This window comes from Adiantum capillus-veneris, chromosome 10 (genome assembly GCF_014529385.1).
Source record: "Adiantum capillus-veneris isolate H3 chromosome 10, ASM1452938v2, whole genome shotgun sequence".
NCBI classification, from domain to species: Eukaryota; Viridiplantae; Streptophyta; class Polypodiopsida; order Polypodiales; family Pteridaceae; genus Adiantum; species Adiantum capillus-veneris.
This window is the reverse complement of record NC_140940.1, coordinates 83,688,990-83,704,843: the sequence shown is the minus strand read 5'-3', so window position 1 is coordinate 83,704,843 and position 15,854 is coordinate 83,688,990.

Here is a 15,854-nt window from a genome sequence, read left to right as displayed (position 1 = left end):
AAAGGAAGAAAAAGTCAAGAAAGAGGTCACTCCTTCTCCTTCTTCTTCACCTTCCTTTTATTGTGACAAAAGCTTACCCTGCATGGCGAAGGTCCCAAAAGCTCAAGAAATTCAAAGAGGGAGGAAAGATTATCTCTTTTCTCACCTATGATGGCACCTTTGGTGACATCGACAAAGTATTGGCCTTCATCCAACAATTTGATGTGGCCTTGGAGACGAGGGCTTCATGGAGGTCTTTAAGCTACACCATGTAGCTATGCACTTCCAAAAATCTACTCACCAATGGTGGGTTAGCCTTCATGGAAACTATGAAGCCCCAAAGACATGGAAAATTCTACAAGTTTCCATAATGAAGCAATTCCTTGCAAGCGATGCAAAGGATAAAGTGCTTACCAAATGGTGGAGCTTGAAGCTACTCTTCAATGAGTCTATCCACAAATATGTAGACAAGTTTTGAGATTTACATCTCAAAGCTATAGTCTTTCAAAGGATAGACTTCGTCAAACAAAAGAAACAATTTTTTGTGGGATTACCTGAAGAAATGGCCGAGTATGTCAACTCACAACGGCATAGCACTATCACAAAAGTCATCCACCACACTATGGTTGCTTCAAGGACCAATTTCCAACAAGGGGGCGAGAAGAAATTTCAAGGCCATGGAAAACAAAGATCGGAATGAAGCTAAAGGGAATAGCAATGCTTAAAAATCTTCCCAAGGCAACACCAACACCGACAACAACAAGGCCAAGGAGAAAGGAGCTTACAAAGGTACAAATAAGCTCTCTCCCAAAGAATTAGAGGCCTTTCGTAAAGACCATAAATGCTTTAAGTGTGGGGAGAAATGACATGGTTATCATTCTTGCCCTAAAAGAAATGTACACAATGACACTCCTAGAGCTTCCATGGTTGAAGCTCCAAAAGAGGATATTCATTGCAAAGGCTCATTCCTCTCCTATGCTTGGGGAAAGGTAAGGGAACATGATGCATTCATCTTGTTTGACCTTGGATCTACTCACAACTTCATATCAGTGGAGTTGGCCACTAAGTTGGGCATTCAAGATTTTGAGATGGGAGATACTGTAGCTGCCAATGGAGCTTTCAAGGGATAACAAGCTTCCGTTACTCCCTTGATTGGGAAGTTGAGGCTTCATGCTCAAAGCTACGTTGACAAAGAAGAATTTTTTTAATCTCTCCTCTCCAACATGAGGATGTTATCCTAGGGGCACCATGGTTTAACCGCATGGTTGCCAACATGAAGTTCCCTGAAAGGAGAATATGTTTCACCTATAGGGAAAAGAGCATGTACATAGATGCTAATGAGTCAGGGAACACCATATCCCTGGTAAATATGCTTGCTTTTGATAAGTCAATGAAAAGCTCTATTTTTGCGTAAATGATTTTTGTTAGAGAATTTATAAATGATTCTAATGTTTTCACAAGTAGCAATAAAGGAAATAAATATTTATCTAATTTTCTAAATGGATTCCAAGATGTTTTCATTGATGACATCCCTAGTGAGCTACCTCAAAAAGAAGGGGATGATGACCATGCAATAGAGATTCTACTAGGAATCTCACCGCCTAATAAACTTCCTTATTGAGTTTCACAAGCTCAACAAGAGGAGCGGGCAGCCTACACACTTGATGGTTTATGTGTTGGGGTACGGAGCGGTTACAAATGGGTGGAAAACACCAATGGCAAGTGTTTGATCTAGGCCAAAGCTATGTGATGCAAGGGGTGGGGCAACCCACTTTGACGGTTTGACAGTAGGTAGAATAAAACTATGTAAATATGGTTTTGGTTTTCTCATAGTGTGTGCCAGGTTTTGTAGTTAGAAGTGGAATAAAACTCTTTTTTGGTTGAGCATAAATGCTCAACTAGGGGGTGGGCAATGATGGTGCAGCCAAAGTGTGTCGACCATAGAAGATGGCATGAGCAGGTATGTGTAGGCTAGTAGAAGCATGACAAAGGGCTGGAGCAGCTAGAAAGATCCTGGGCAGACACGTAGCAGAGGGTACGTATGGCTGATGTGGTTTACAGGCCAAAGAAGGCTCTAAAAGGGGCTAATTTGGGGAGCAAATGAAGGAGGTGCAAGATACAAACTTTGGGCCTAGAAATGTGGAGCTCGAGTTGCTAAAGGAGTAGGTCCAGATGGATCATCAAACAAAGCTACGGAGCCCAAGATATTGAAGTTTGAAGGTGCAGTGTATTGCAGATCCTTGTCGAACAGGACAGTTGGGGATAGGTGGCCCAAGTGGATGTCAATGTACAGGTGCATAGTTCTCAATTTATGGAGCCTACCCATCTTTTCAGATTGCAGATCAAAGCTATGGATTGCAGGTTAGGTCCAGTTGAAGTTTTTCCCCGGGGCTATGTTGGTGCCCACTTGACCGCATGGGGAGTTGTGCCATCTGGCATTTTTTGGGCTTTGATAGAGTTTGAGAAGGTGCTATGTAGTGTATGGAGCTAGCGGGAATTGACTGCTCATCAAATGGAGCCCGGAGTGGAAAGATATAGAAGTCGAAAGTTGGGTGCAGTTGCTCGGAGCTGGTTGCAGATAAAAGTTCACATTTTGCGGCCTCGGTTCGAGATCTCCAAGAATCTTGAAGTGCAGTAAGGTCAAATGAGTTTGGAGCCAATCATATGAGCTTGCAGTTGGGTTTTGCGGCTTGGCAATTGGATCGCCAGGTGACAGTTGGCAGGCAAGGGTAAGCAGGGGAAAAAAAATAATTATGAGGGGTTTTTTTGGAAAGAGGCTTAACACTAGAATGGTAACCTAAAAGGACATAAAAGTGTCCTTTCAGGGTTTTGGAAAAAATTTCCAAAACCATAGTACATCCACTCATTTTGAAAAATCCTTTCATGAGCTTATAGTTCAATAACTACTACATATGGAAAAAATGAGAAACTTATAATTTTTCTCATCCCTTGGTCACTACAAGCCTCCAAAGTTGATGGACCAGTGCATTTTTCCCAAAACAACAATTTCTTACGATTGATTGCATATAAATAAGAGTGGCCGGGATTTTTGTAGGACATGAGATAAAATGCCCCGTTAACTTCAATGGGTTGGTGATCAAAACATATGGTTTCTTTTACCTCACTCTTTTTTTTTGGGCAAAAAAAAGGTACAAAAAAGTTGCAGTTTTGCCATTCTGCGGACCTATCATCAAAGTTTCTATAGTCACGCTCAATACAGATACTATATACATGTTTTCTTAGTTCCCTTTCGGCCTTTGGATTCAAAAGGATCCATGGAGCATGTCAAAAAGATAATGGATCTCTTACAATTGGAACCTTGGGGGCAATGATAAAGTGCTAAATACAACAAACATGAAAAAACAGTGTTTAGCATTATGACCTCTAGAAACCCATATAAACTACTCAATATCTAGCCAAGTTTGTAGTCTATGATTAGATATGGTTACTACCTACAAAATACACACAATTGGCCTAAGAAAATAGCAATATTGAGAAAGTTATACTTGCTACTCTAAAATGTATCGTATTCTTCAGCAATCAAAAAACTCAGCCATCATCATATACTATGCTATATAGCATATTAGGTCCCCCAAAACTCAAGGAAGATTAGCTTTATGTTATACATTACACTTACACAATCAAAATTGAATTTGGATATCAAGAAAGCCACCAAAAAAATCATAAAAGTGCTAATTTTGGCCAAAAAACAGGATTATGCAATTCTTGTAAATTGGTGATAACTTTCAATTTTAACACTTAGCTCTCCCTACAAGCATCAAACCATGTTGATAACTATGAAGGCCTAACCTCTAGCCATCTAGACCTCACAAACATGAAGTTTAGAGTAGTATAGTTGCCAAAAATTGAAAAAAGGCCAAAAACAGGACCCGTTTTTTCACACAGTTTAGGTTCAAAAATGTTGTGCAAGAGTAAGGTTAATGGTGAGATCGATACTAAAAACAAAATGCTAAGTTTTTTTCAGCTCATAAGGCAACTTTGTGGATATATAGCACCTAGAAATTTATTTTCATACTCTTCAAATAATTCAAGCAAAATGGTCACTTAACAGGACACAAAAGTGTCCAAGGACAAAAAAGTGTCATGTTACCATGCTAGTGTTAACTTTTTTTGAAGACCTTTGGAGACCATGCTTTGTAGAGCTACCACGTGGTGCTGGTAATATCCACATGCACAGACTCGGACTCAAAGGCGAGAGGGTATATGGTCTGGCCGTGTAGCCCAAGGGGGGTATCCAAAGGGAGTGGGAGCTTCTCTTGAGCGCAATGATGGCGCGCCACTCGTGGTGCTGTGTTGGTGGCATGTTGGGTGTTCCTGGGAGGTTTTGGTGACAGCGGAGCCACGCGGCTAGCGGCACTGCAGTGAGCATGTGGTGATGATGTGGCAGTAGTTTGACTGGGCTGGGTTCCCGTGCTGCATCCCTAGGGGCCCTTTTGAAGAGAGGAGTCACCCCCCCACCTAGCAATATCGCTAGTGCTCGGGGAGGGGTGTGTCCCATGGCATTAGGCACGACAAGATATAGGGGAGGTGTCCCGTGGAGCAAGCCAAGGGGTGAGAGAGAGACAGTCCAAGGCAGCCTAAAGGGGCTATTCAAAGGGTAGGATTAAAGAAGCCAAGATGGATAGCCTAGTTGGGCGGAAAAAGGACAAAGGTGCACCATGCAATGGTTGCCAAAAATGAAGTATGCCAAGTGCTAGCAATGCAGCAAAAAGGCTAAAAGGAGCTTAGTTTGAAGTGCACAAGCTAGAGAGCTCACATTTTTTTCTGTTTTTGGGTCTCCTAGACACCCCTATAAAAGGATATAATTGTGAATGTATCGGGGCTTTTTGCCAAAGCTGCTTTTTTTGCCAATGTAAGCTTGGGAGCCATTTGGGGTTTTTCGCCTGTTGAAGTTTTTGCCGAGGTTCGTGCCAACACGGTGTGGGTTGTACATGGTGTTGTATATGCAAGAAGCCCATTCATTGCTATCTCTTGGCATCGTTCCCCCTTCACCCTTCTCTTCTCTGTTTTGTTGTGTGTGTTTTCGAGCATGTGTCGGTGTGTGTGCCCCCCCGAGGTTTGTCATGCAAAGAGAGATAGAGAGAGGCTGTATGCGTGTGGATAGTTGTAAATTGAACAGAGCGGAACGATCGGGTCTGTTTGGTGCATTGCAAACCACGTGTGCATATGGTTGTGTGCAGGTGGTGGTTTGCTTGCAGGTAGTGTCCAGTTTTGAAGGTGAACTCTAGTGGATTGGGGTGTTGTGTATGCCTTGGGCTAAAGTGAGGCATTGTGTTGTGTGCTTGGTGTGTTCCCCTTCCCCCTCTCCATCTTCTGGAGCCCCCACTGAGGAGTTGTTTGATGCTCCAATTTGAGGTTGAAAGCGATGTTTGGTAGCCGAAAAAGTGGTTGGCTGATGGTTGAAGTGTTTGGTGGTTGACTTTGAAGATGGAAGAGATGGTGGAGCCAAGTTTTGGCCCCATATTTACGAGCGTTGGAGATCCCGAGGATTGGTTAGTAGATTTCGAGTTATGGCTGATGTCGATGCATATATTGATGGATATAAAAAGGCTGCAAATAGTACCACTATTGATGCGAGGACGAGTCAAGATTTGGTTCGATGGTTTAAAGAGAAGTGATCGAGGATCATGGCAGAGGTTGCAAAGTCAGTTTTTGGAGCGGTTTTGAGAGGTGATTACTGCAGAGGAAGCTGGTGCAAAGCTTGAACGCGGTATGCCAGGATGTGACTGAGGATTTTTCTATTTTCATTGAGCAGTTCGAAGCTTGTTGGAAGCACTTAGAGGTTGCTACTTGGGTAAATAGCAATCAATATTTGAAGCTAACAAAGCTTCTTGAGTGCTTGCATCCAAGTATTAGAGAAAAGGTGGAAGAAGGTGCTGATAACTATGAAGACATGGTCTATCTGGCCAAGATGAAGAGTAGGAAGGTGAAGTAGAAGCTGGAGTTGGGGCGTGTTGAAGTAGCAGATTATGTGCATGTTGTGGCAGTTATAGAGTGTTCTTTGGTCTGTGGTTCCATTTGTTCGAAGTGCAGAGTCTGTTGAGGTAAGGCCTATGGTTGGTTATGTTCCTTGGAGGTTTTCAGTTTGTGATGTGCATGTGCCAAGGGTGGACGAGCTTGTCAACAAGGAGAAGCTTCATATCGAGGTGAATCAAGGTGCAAAAGCGGTTAGCAGATGTTGAGGTTCTAGTGCAGATAAAAGAGGTAAATCCTATTCTTGTGGAAAGTCTGTATGAAAAGGTAATATAATGCAATCGATATGCAGATACTGAGGGTTGAAAAGTAGATGGAGAAAGTAAGAAAATTCAACAAGATGGTCTAGCTTTTGTGGAGCAGCAAGTGGATGAAGATGCAAATATGGAGCTGGTATATGATGTCTGTGATGAGGATGATACAAGCTCAATTTTCTGGGAGACGGGGTCTAAAGAAACAGAGTTTGAAGAGCTGGTTTATGTGCTGGGTACGACACTATGGTGAGCAATTACAAATGGGTGGAAAACACCAATGGCAGATGTTTGACCCAGGCGAAAGCTATGTGATGCAAGGGGTGGGGCAACCCACTTGATTGTTTGACGTAGGCAGAATAAAACTATGTATATATGGGTTTGGTTTTCTCATAGTGTGTGCCAGGTTTTGCAGTTAGAAGTGGAATAAAGCTCTTTTTTGGTTGAGCATAAATGCTCAACTAGAGGGTGGGCAATGATGGTGCAACCAAGTGCGTCGACCATAGAAGATGGCATGGGCAGGTATGTGCAGGCTAGAAGAAGCATGCTAAGGGCTGGAGCAGCTAGAAAGATCCTGGGCAGACATGTAGCAACGGATACGTATGGCTGATGCGGTTTACAAGCCAAGGAAGGCCCCAAAAGGGGCTAATTTGGGAAGTAGATGAAGGAGGTGCAAGATGAAAACTTTGGGCCTAGAAATATGGAGCTCAAGTTGCTGAAGGAGTAGGTCCAGACGACTCATCAAACAGAGCTATGGAGCCCAAGATATTGATGTTTGAAGGTTTAGTGTATTGCAGATCCTTGCCGGACAAGGCAATTGGGGATAGGTAGCCCAAGTGGATGTCAATGTACAAGCGCATAGTGCTCAATTTATGGAGCCTACCCATCTTTTGAGATTGCAGATCAAAGCTATGTATTGCAGGTTAGGGCCAGTTGAAATTTTTCCCAAGGACTAGGTTGGTGCCCACCTGATAGCATGGGGAGTTGTGCCATCTTGCATTTTTTTGGGCTTCGACAAAGTTTGAGAAGGTGCTATGCAGTGTATGAAGCTAGTGGGAATTGACTGCTCATCAAACGAAGCCTAGAGCGGAAAGATATAGAAGTCAAAAAGTTGGGTGCAATTGATCGGAGCTGGTTGCAAATGAAAGTTCACATTTTTGTGGACTCGGCTCGGGGTCTCTAGGAATCTTGAAGTGCAATAAGGTTGGATGAGTTCGGAGCTAGTCATATGAGCTTGGAGCTGGGTTTTGCGGCTTGGCAATCGGATCGCTAGGTGACAGTTGGCAGAGAAGGGTAAGCAGGGGGAAAAAATGATTATGAGGGTTTTTTTTGGAAAGAGGCTTAACTTGTTTTGAAGACATTTCGAGGCCATGCTTTGTAGAGCTTCCACGTGGTGCTGGTGACCCGGGGAGGTCACCTAATAAAAATGTAACCTATCACGTGAGTTCAACAGAAGGGTATTTAAAGTTCTTGAAACTTACAGAAATATATATACAAAAGGGCATTATTTTTTCAAATTTGAAGAAAACTTACAGATTTGAAAAGAAAAGGGTACATTATATTCCTAACAAAATTCAAAGATAAGGGGTTTTACAAACATGTCTTGAATGCACGTGATATAGTAGTTTTACACATAGCAAACCCCCCAAGGCTGGTAATATGCCACATGTGCAAACTCGGGCTCGAAGGCAAGGGTATATGGTTTGGCCCTTGTAGCCCAAGGGGGTATCCAAAAAGAGTGGGAGCTCCTCTTGCGCGCAGTGATGGCGGGCCACTTGTAGTGTTGTGTTGGTGGCGCATTGGGCGTTCCCTGTAGGTTTTGGTGGTAGTGGAGCCAGGCAGCTGGCGGCACTGCAGTGAGCATGCGGTGATGATGTGGCATCAATTTGACTGGGCTGGGTTCCCACATTGCACCCCTAGGGGCCCTTTTGAAGGGAGGAGTCACCCCCCCCACTAGCGATATTGCTAGTCAGGCAGCTGGCGGCACTGCAGTGAGCATGCGGTGATGATGTGGCATCAATTTGACTGGGTTGGGTTCCCACATTGCACCCCTAGGGGCCCTTTTGAAGGGAGGAGTCACCCCCCCCACTAGCAATATTGCTAGTGCTCGGGGAGGGGTGTGTCCCACGGCATTAGGCAGGGCAAGATATAGGAGAGGTGTCCCATGGAGCAAGCCAAGGGGTGAGAGAGAGATAGTCCAAGGCGGCCTAAAGGGGCAATTCAAAGGGGAGGATTAAAGGAGCCAAGATGGGCGGCCCAGTCGGGCGGACAAAGGACAAAGGTGCACCATGCAATAGTTGCCAAAAATGAAGTATGCCAAATGATGGCAATGCAACAAAAATGCGAAAAGGAGCTCAGTTTGAAGTGCACAAGCTAGAGAGCTCATATTTTTTTCGTTTTTTGGGTCTCCTAGACACCACTATAAAAGGATGTAAACGTGAATGTATTGGGGCTTTTTTCCAGGGCTGCGTTTTTTGCCAATCTAAGCTTGGGAGCCATTGGGGGTTTTTTGCTTGTTGAAGTTTTTGCCAAGGTTCGTGCTGGCAAGGTGTGGGTTGTACATGGTGTTGTATATGCAAGAAGGCCATGCATTGTTGTCTCTGGGCGTCGTTCCCCCTTCCCCCTTCTCTTCTCTGTTTTGTTGCGTGTGTTTTCGAGCCTGTGTCGATGTGTGTGCCCCCCCGAGGTTTTTCGTGCAAAGAGAGATAGAGATAGGATGTGTGCGTATGAAAGGCTGTGAGTTGGGCAGAATGATCGAGTCTGTTTGGTACATTGCAAAGCATGTGTGGGTATGGTTGTGTGCAGGCGGTGGTTTGCTTGCGGGTAGTATCGAGTTTTTAAGGTGAACTCTAGTGGATTGGGGCATTGTGTATACCCTGAGCTATAGTGAGGCATTGTGTTGTGTGCTGGGTGTATTCCACTTTCCTCCTCTCAACGGCCTAAAGTAAGTCCCAAAATTGAGCGAAATAGTGACTAGTCCAACTCCAACATTGATCACCATTCTTTTAGATGGTGCCTTATAGATATTTCAACCTATACATACTTGCTAGAGGACTTGCCTAGGCCCCTCTTATTGGGAACAAACAAGGGGATGCCCAGTTGCCTGGCAAGCATCCTGATATTATCCCATAGCCTATACATACACGGTTAGAGGACTTGCCTATGCCACTCTTGTTGGGAACAACAAGATGGTGCCCAGTTGGTTGGCAAGAATCTTGATATTATCCGATAGCTAGGTAAGCTCGCAAACTTGACCCAGACAAAATGGATCCCCTGGAGAGACTCCCCCGAGTCGAACACTGGCTCCCACAAACTGTAGTCCAATTGAATGTAAGAGAACCTTTGTCTAGGATCTTTGAAATTTCAAACAAGCTAACTAAGCAGAAACCGTTGGCTAGACAAGTAGTATTTTCAATTTCTCCCCCATGCCCAAGGATTTGTGGCCCTTGAATCCATTGTATCAGCTGAAGCCCCTGAAGCCAAACAGAAATGTTAGCTTAGTTTGCATGGCTAGTTGTTTTATAATAATAGCTAGCAGAATTGTGACAATAATAGCCTTCACAGCCTCAACCTGACAGCCTCAACCTGACAGCCTCAACCTGATGTGGCAGAGACTTCTTTAGAGCAGTAAAGTCTCAATCTTCCAGCCCGTAACCCACTATATTTTTCCTATGAGCATGTCCTTTTGTTACCATTAGGGCTATTAACTAGCTGCATTTTGTCTTTAAGATTGAGCAGTAAAGGCTCAATCTTCTAGCTCGTCTTGAAATAACCCACTACCTTCTGCCTATGAGCAATTCCTTTTGTTACCATTAAGATTGTTATCTAGCTACTTGTTAATTTCCTTTAGGTCTTGTTGAAGCAATCTTTAGATTTTCATGGTCTACCTCACTTGAGGTCTCAGCAGTTGTGTCTTTAGCATATCAAAACCCTTCAAGATGCTTGCAAAAGAGATTCTTGGTCTAATAGTTGTAGAAGTTGTCCCCACCTTGTTTCCATCTGTACAGATCGTGACTTGATGCTCACTTGGCTTGAAGGTTTTCACCTTGAAGTTACATCCTTTAGCATGTTGGTCAAACATTATTCCTTTTTCTTAAACAGTGTGGACCATATCAGTTGACCATGCTTTATTAACCATCGGGATCAAACCCTTTGTCAAAGCCCCCCCCCCCCCCCCCCCCCCCCCCCCCCATCAAGGCTCCGTTTGATGGTCGTGCAGATTTCCCATCACCTTCATCCATTGGAATGATTCCATCAGCCAATGGTATTTTCCTAGTCGCAAGTATTTGCAAGAACATAACAATGTCCTCCTCCAAAGGGAAAATTTTCCACCTCCATTGCTACCGCAGCGGGGGAGTGCTTAGGGTTTCGACTAATAGAAGCGCTAAGCACCAATGCCAGCTGATGCTATGGGGGCAAGGGCTAGAAATCCTTGGGGAAACAACCCCTAGATAAGGGGGCACAAGGAAATTAAACGCCTAAGATAAGGACAGGCTAACAAAATGGCTTCAAAGCGTAGAAATGCTGACCCTATCAAAAGTGCACCTAAGATAAGGTTGGTAGACTCAAGAAGTAGGGTTTCAACGTGTTGATTGTACCAAGCATGCTGAATATAAACAAAAAAAAGCACCTAATATCCCATGCAGGAGAGAGCGATCGATGCTAGAGAGACACTGCAAAGCGAGCGACCTTGGTGTAGCTACATCAAAGAGGACATAGGCGATACGTGAGAATGCGATAATGCACAAAGGTGGGAGCTTGTGAATAGAGCTAGGTTACACCCACTAATCTTGAAAATTGATGCTCTGATGCAAACAGAACACATCGCATAGCAGGGTCCTCTTCATCGTGCACAACGGGCCCGGGGAGGTCACCTAATAAAAATGTAACCTATCACGTGAGTTCAACAAAAGGGTATTTAAAGTTCTTGAAACTTAGAGAAATATATATACAGAAGGGCATTATTTTTTCAAACTTGAAAAAAACTTACAGATTTTAAAAGAAAAGGGTACATTATATTCCTAACAAAATTCACAGATAAGGGGTTTTACAAACATGTCTTGAACGCACGTGATAATATGGTAGTTTTACACATAGTGAACCCCCCGAGACAATGGGCAAGCTCATTCACTCTTTATCTCAGCAAACTTCACTCTTTATCTTAGCAAGCATGTGCATCTCGCTTTGCGACGCTCTTATCCCCCCCAGACACACTCCAACCCCCACAATCCCAAGGAGCTATGCTTTCCTAAATTCTTCTAGCATTAATTTGAATATCTTCAATAATGAGATGCAATAATTTGCAAAATCTCTATGATGTGTTAGATGACTACCAAGCCTCACCATACCGATGCTAGAAAAGCAAGAACCACAGACATAAATCTGTGGGACATAGTTGATCCGAGTAGTGCATGGAGGCTATAAGAGATATATAATCTCTTGAAAAACCCAAATCCAATGTGCTCTTGCCTAAATCAGTATCAGATGTGTGTCAAACATCAAAAGATACTTTCCTTATCGCAAGCTTCACCAGATGATTTTGTATAGCTACAATGATCCAAATGCAATGAAACTTAATACCTAGAATGTGCAGAGTATCCTCAACGTCCCTATATTCTCAAAAGTCATTTTTGAAACTAAAAAAATATTGCACCTAAGATAAACAACCTATTTTGGGGAGGTCAAGTTTAGCTTCCTTTAGACGTGCTCTATCTATCCCTATGGTCAAAAAACAATTAAGATGCATGTATTGTGTGTAGGGAGTGAAATTAGCTCATAAACAGGCATGCCTAAAGACACAAATTCATCACAAGAAACTTACATAGAAAGAGAGAGATTTCACTTGCTAGCACATTGGTATGTTCGGATTCATAATGCAACACCACACGAGGGAGACACAAGCAATGGAAAGAAACGTAGAACTCATAGTACTTAGCTGTAGTGTATGCTCACTTTCATTATCCAAAACTTAGGTCAAAAGCTACAAAAATTGGCTTTTATACTTTAGCCAAGATTTAAATAATGGATTTCTAGCTATTTTGGCTTAATGATAAGGCTTAGAGATTGCACATAATTACAAAATTGGAATCCCTCAGCCCCTTTACACTCTTTGTCAATCAATGATAATACAATGGCTTAGGACTTTTACAAGATTTTTCATTATAACATACAGTTGTGATACAATCAATGAGGTTAAAAAGAAGAATGATGTCCTTTTATTAGCTGAGCAGCTAACATTCCCCCCCTCCTTGACTGTTTCGTCCGTGACACAACTACTTAGGGTGCTAAGTAGTGGTCGGGCTTTCTGGCTTCAAGCCACTTTGCATGCTTTTCCAAGCCTTGTTGATACTTTAGACAAAGCTCTTTATCTGCGGTGGACATGAATTGCATGGTGGTTTTTTCCTCTGCTCGACTGTTGCTGAGTAGCTTACAAACCTTGCTCGGAGATTGGTGATGACGGGGCCAAAAGTCTTGCATCTATAAGTGAAGAAGCCCGTATAGAATGCCTCTTCAAAAGTTTGCAGATAGTAGGATGGCAAGAACATCACTCTATCATAAAAGCCGTGGAGCATTTCCTCTGAAGTTTGGCATGAGAGATCATAGCCCCGATCCTTTGTTACCTTTGAGGAAGGACATCCATGCTGTATCTATTTTCTCTATGGGGTGGGAGGTTTGTAAGCAAGTAAGAAGCATTTTGAAGATCTTGACCAACATGAATCATGATGCATGCCAAATCTGGTATCCCACAGAATAACTGATTAGTTGAGAAAAGGCTGTCCACCATGTAGTCTTTAGTGGGTGTATCAATTGGTGGTGGTGGAAACCAGGGATAATTCAGCCAGGTTGGCTGCTTCTGTTGGATGATAAAGTGTTGTTTCCAACTTTGGGATCTTGGTACCAGACACTACACATGATCCTATTTTATAAGTGTTGATGCAATTGTGTATAGAATGAGATACCTAGGATGTCGATTTAACCAAATCTCTTGCCACTTGGGATGTACCATTGCATGGTTGGCTTCAATTTCTTTGAGTAGTCTTTCCTTGATTTGTAACACTTCAAACTTGATGAGTGGGAAGGGGAGAGCCTGCTGATTCCATTCCTCATTGATATTGGTTGCTATGAGAAAATTGACATTAATTGAATGGAGGATGCACTCTTCCCATTGCATTTACTCTTTCCATATGTGCTATGTTTCCTCTTCCACTTGCTTCTTTAGTGTGGTTTCTTCCTCTGTAGTCGTAACTCTTTTGGGCATAACGGAGGGTCCAACTTACTCTTGGGGAATCACTAGCTTTGGGAGATTTCCCTCTTGATTGGTTTCTACTTCAAACTTCATGAATTGCAAGGCATTTGTATCTCCCATTTTTGTGTCTATTTGGTCTTCCCCAAAGTGGTTGCATGTGACTTAGCGGCCTACTAAGCTTTACTAAGTTCTTCTCCTAGTTGTGCAATGTCCTTTGTGTCTATTTGGTCTTCCCCAAAGTGGTTGCATGTGACTTAGCGGCCTACTGAGCTTTACTAAGTTCTTCTCCTAGTTGTGCAATGTCCTTTTGATATCCTTCCTCTTGCTGCATAATCCAATGGAAAGTTCTCGATGTTGCATCTGTTCCAACTTTATCTCCATCTCAAGGTCTCTAACCTTTTTCTCTAGGGCTTTGTAGGCCTTATCTGTGCCTTGTAGTGTAGCCACCGTGGGGTTATCTTAGAGCTGATTTAGTATTGTGTTCTATTCTTTGCAGTGAGATTATGATTGTGCTAGCTGAGTGGAAATGCTTAATTGGATCTATAGCCTTTGAACTATTAAGGTTGAGTCTTTTAACATGGTTGATGCCTTCTGAAGCTATTGCTCTTGCTACTTGTTATATACTTTTAGGGCTTCCAAGTCCGCTTTAGACTTTGCAGTCAGTTCATCCAATTGATTATTTTTTATTTACATGGATTCTTTGTATGCTTTATTAAAAGAGTTTTCCCTGTCGAGCCTTTCATTTGAGTACTCTAGTCATTGATACAAGTTGTGAAGCTGTTGATGGCAAGCATAAATCTCTTCTTTCATTCTATCCACAGCTTCATGCACAAACTGGGAATACTCATCAATGTCTTCCAAAATTTCCATCTTTTTGGAAGTGCCCTCTTTAGGCTAATCCAATTGTGTATCTTGATCCTCTATTGGGAGTGCTATAGCTGGCTTGTCATCTTGTGATTTGTCAGGTTTCTCGAGAGATTCTGTATGTGCTTCTAAATTTTTGCATTTGGAGCACTTGTGTCCTGTTGGGGTTGCTCACTTGGAGGAGTCGAGTGTGTAGCTTCTTCATTGTGTACTTGTTCCAGTGTAGGGGAGTCCTCTTTGGGTGGTGTTGACTCTTCTGCCTTTGCCTGTTCTCTTTGTCTCTCCTCTCTTTGATATAGATATTTCAGTTGGATTTTTTGTTTGAACTTTGAATTTCTTGGGTGAGGGTTTGCATTTCATTTTTTAATCACCTTCGACTCCTCTTTTCTCTTTTGAGCTCAAATGCGACAGTTTCTCTCTCTACTCATGCCATTTTTTGAATAGGCTCCTCAATCGGTGATTTAGGTTGTGCCTCATCTAGGGATCCTCTTCATCCATTTTAGTTTTCCCTTTGCTCCTTGTTTTCCTTTCCAAAGGAGTATCCTCTTCCTATTCTTCTTCCTTGTCACTTTTAGTGGCCGTTGCCGTGGCGCAGCTGCCGTGGTTGCCTCTTGTTCTGATACACTGACAAGTCTTGTACACAACCATTTGGCTATTGGTGGTGCTCTTGTTTTTACTTCTTCTTGTTCATCTTTTTTGCATGCTAGCCATATTTTTTTTTTGGGGATAGCAGTAGATGTTCTGCTTGGCCGATAACATGATATGCTATCCTTGTAAGCACTTCTGAAGCCCTTAAGAAGGTGATGTTCCATGGCTTCTTTACATGTGTGAGGGTGGTATGAATATTGGGCATGGTTTATTTCAGTGGCTCCCTCTCTTGGATGCTTGGGTGAAAGTAGAAGCCACTGCATGGTTTGGAATTGTGTATCTTGGTGGCCTCTTTGCAGTGAAGTGGAAGTGCTGATGATAGAGTCAAAGAGCCCGCTCTATCTCCTTTTTTTAAAGACCTAAGAAGGATGTGGATCTAGTGAATATGCCAGTGGTGGGCAATTGGCAGTCTCTTATTAGCTTTCCAGTCATTGGCAATCTTAGAGCATTTGTTACTTGATCTTCTATGATGTTCACCTCGATCAAGGTGTCATTTAGGTCTGAAATGGTATCCCGAACTTCTTTAATGATGTTGTGTAGCAATTCATAGGCTCTTTTGTAGTCCACACCACAAGGTTCAAGCTCAATGTAGTCTTTGAGTGCTATCTTTTCCTATAGTGGCCGAACTGCATCTTCCCTTGCCAGATCTTGAGCTTCTTTGGACAACATGTGCACTTCTACTTGGGATCCTTGTGCACTTTTGAGTGTGCCATGGTATACCGTGACATGTTGGCTCTCTAGTTGCTCTTTGACCAACCATGTAACATTGGCCTCTTTCAGAGATTCCTCCTCTATCTGATATAAAAGCTCTACCAGTTTTTTCTTCATTGTCTTCTTCTTTGGAGCTGTCAAAGTTGATGAGAGAAAACCTA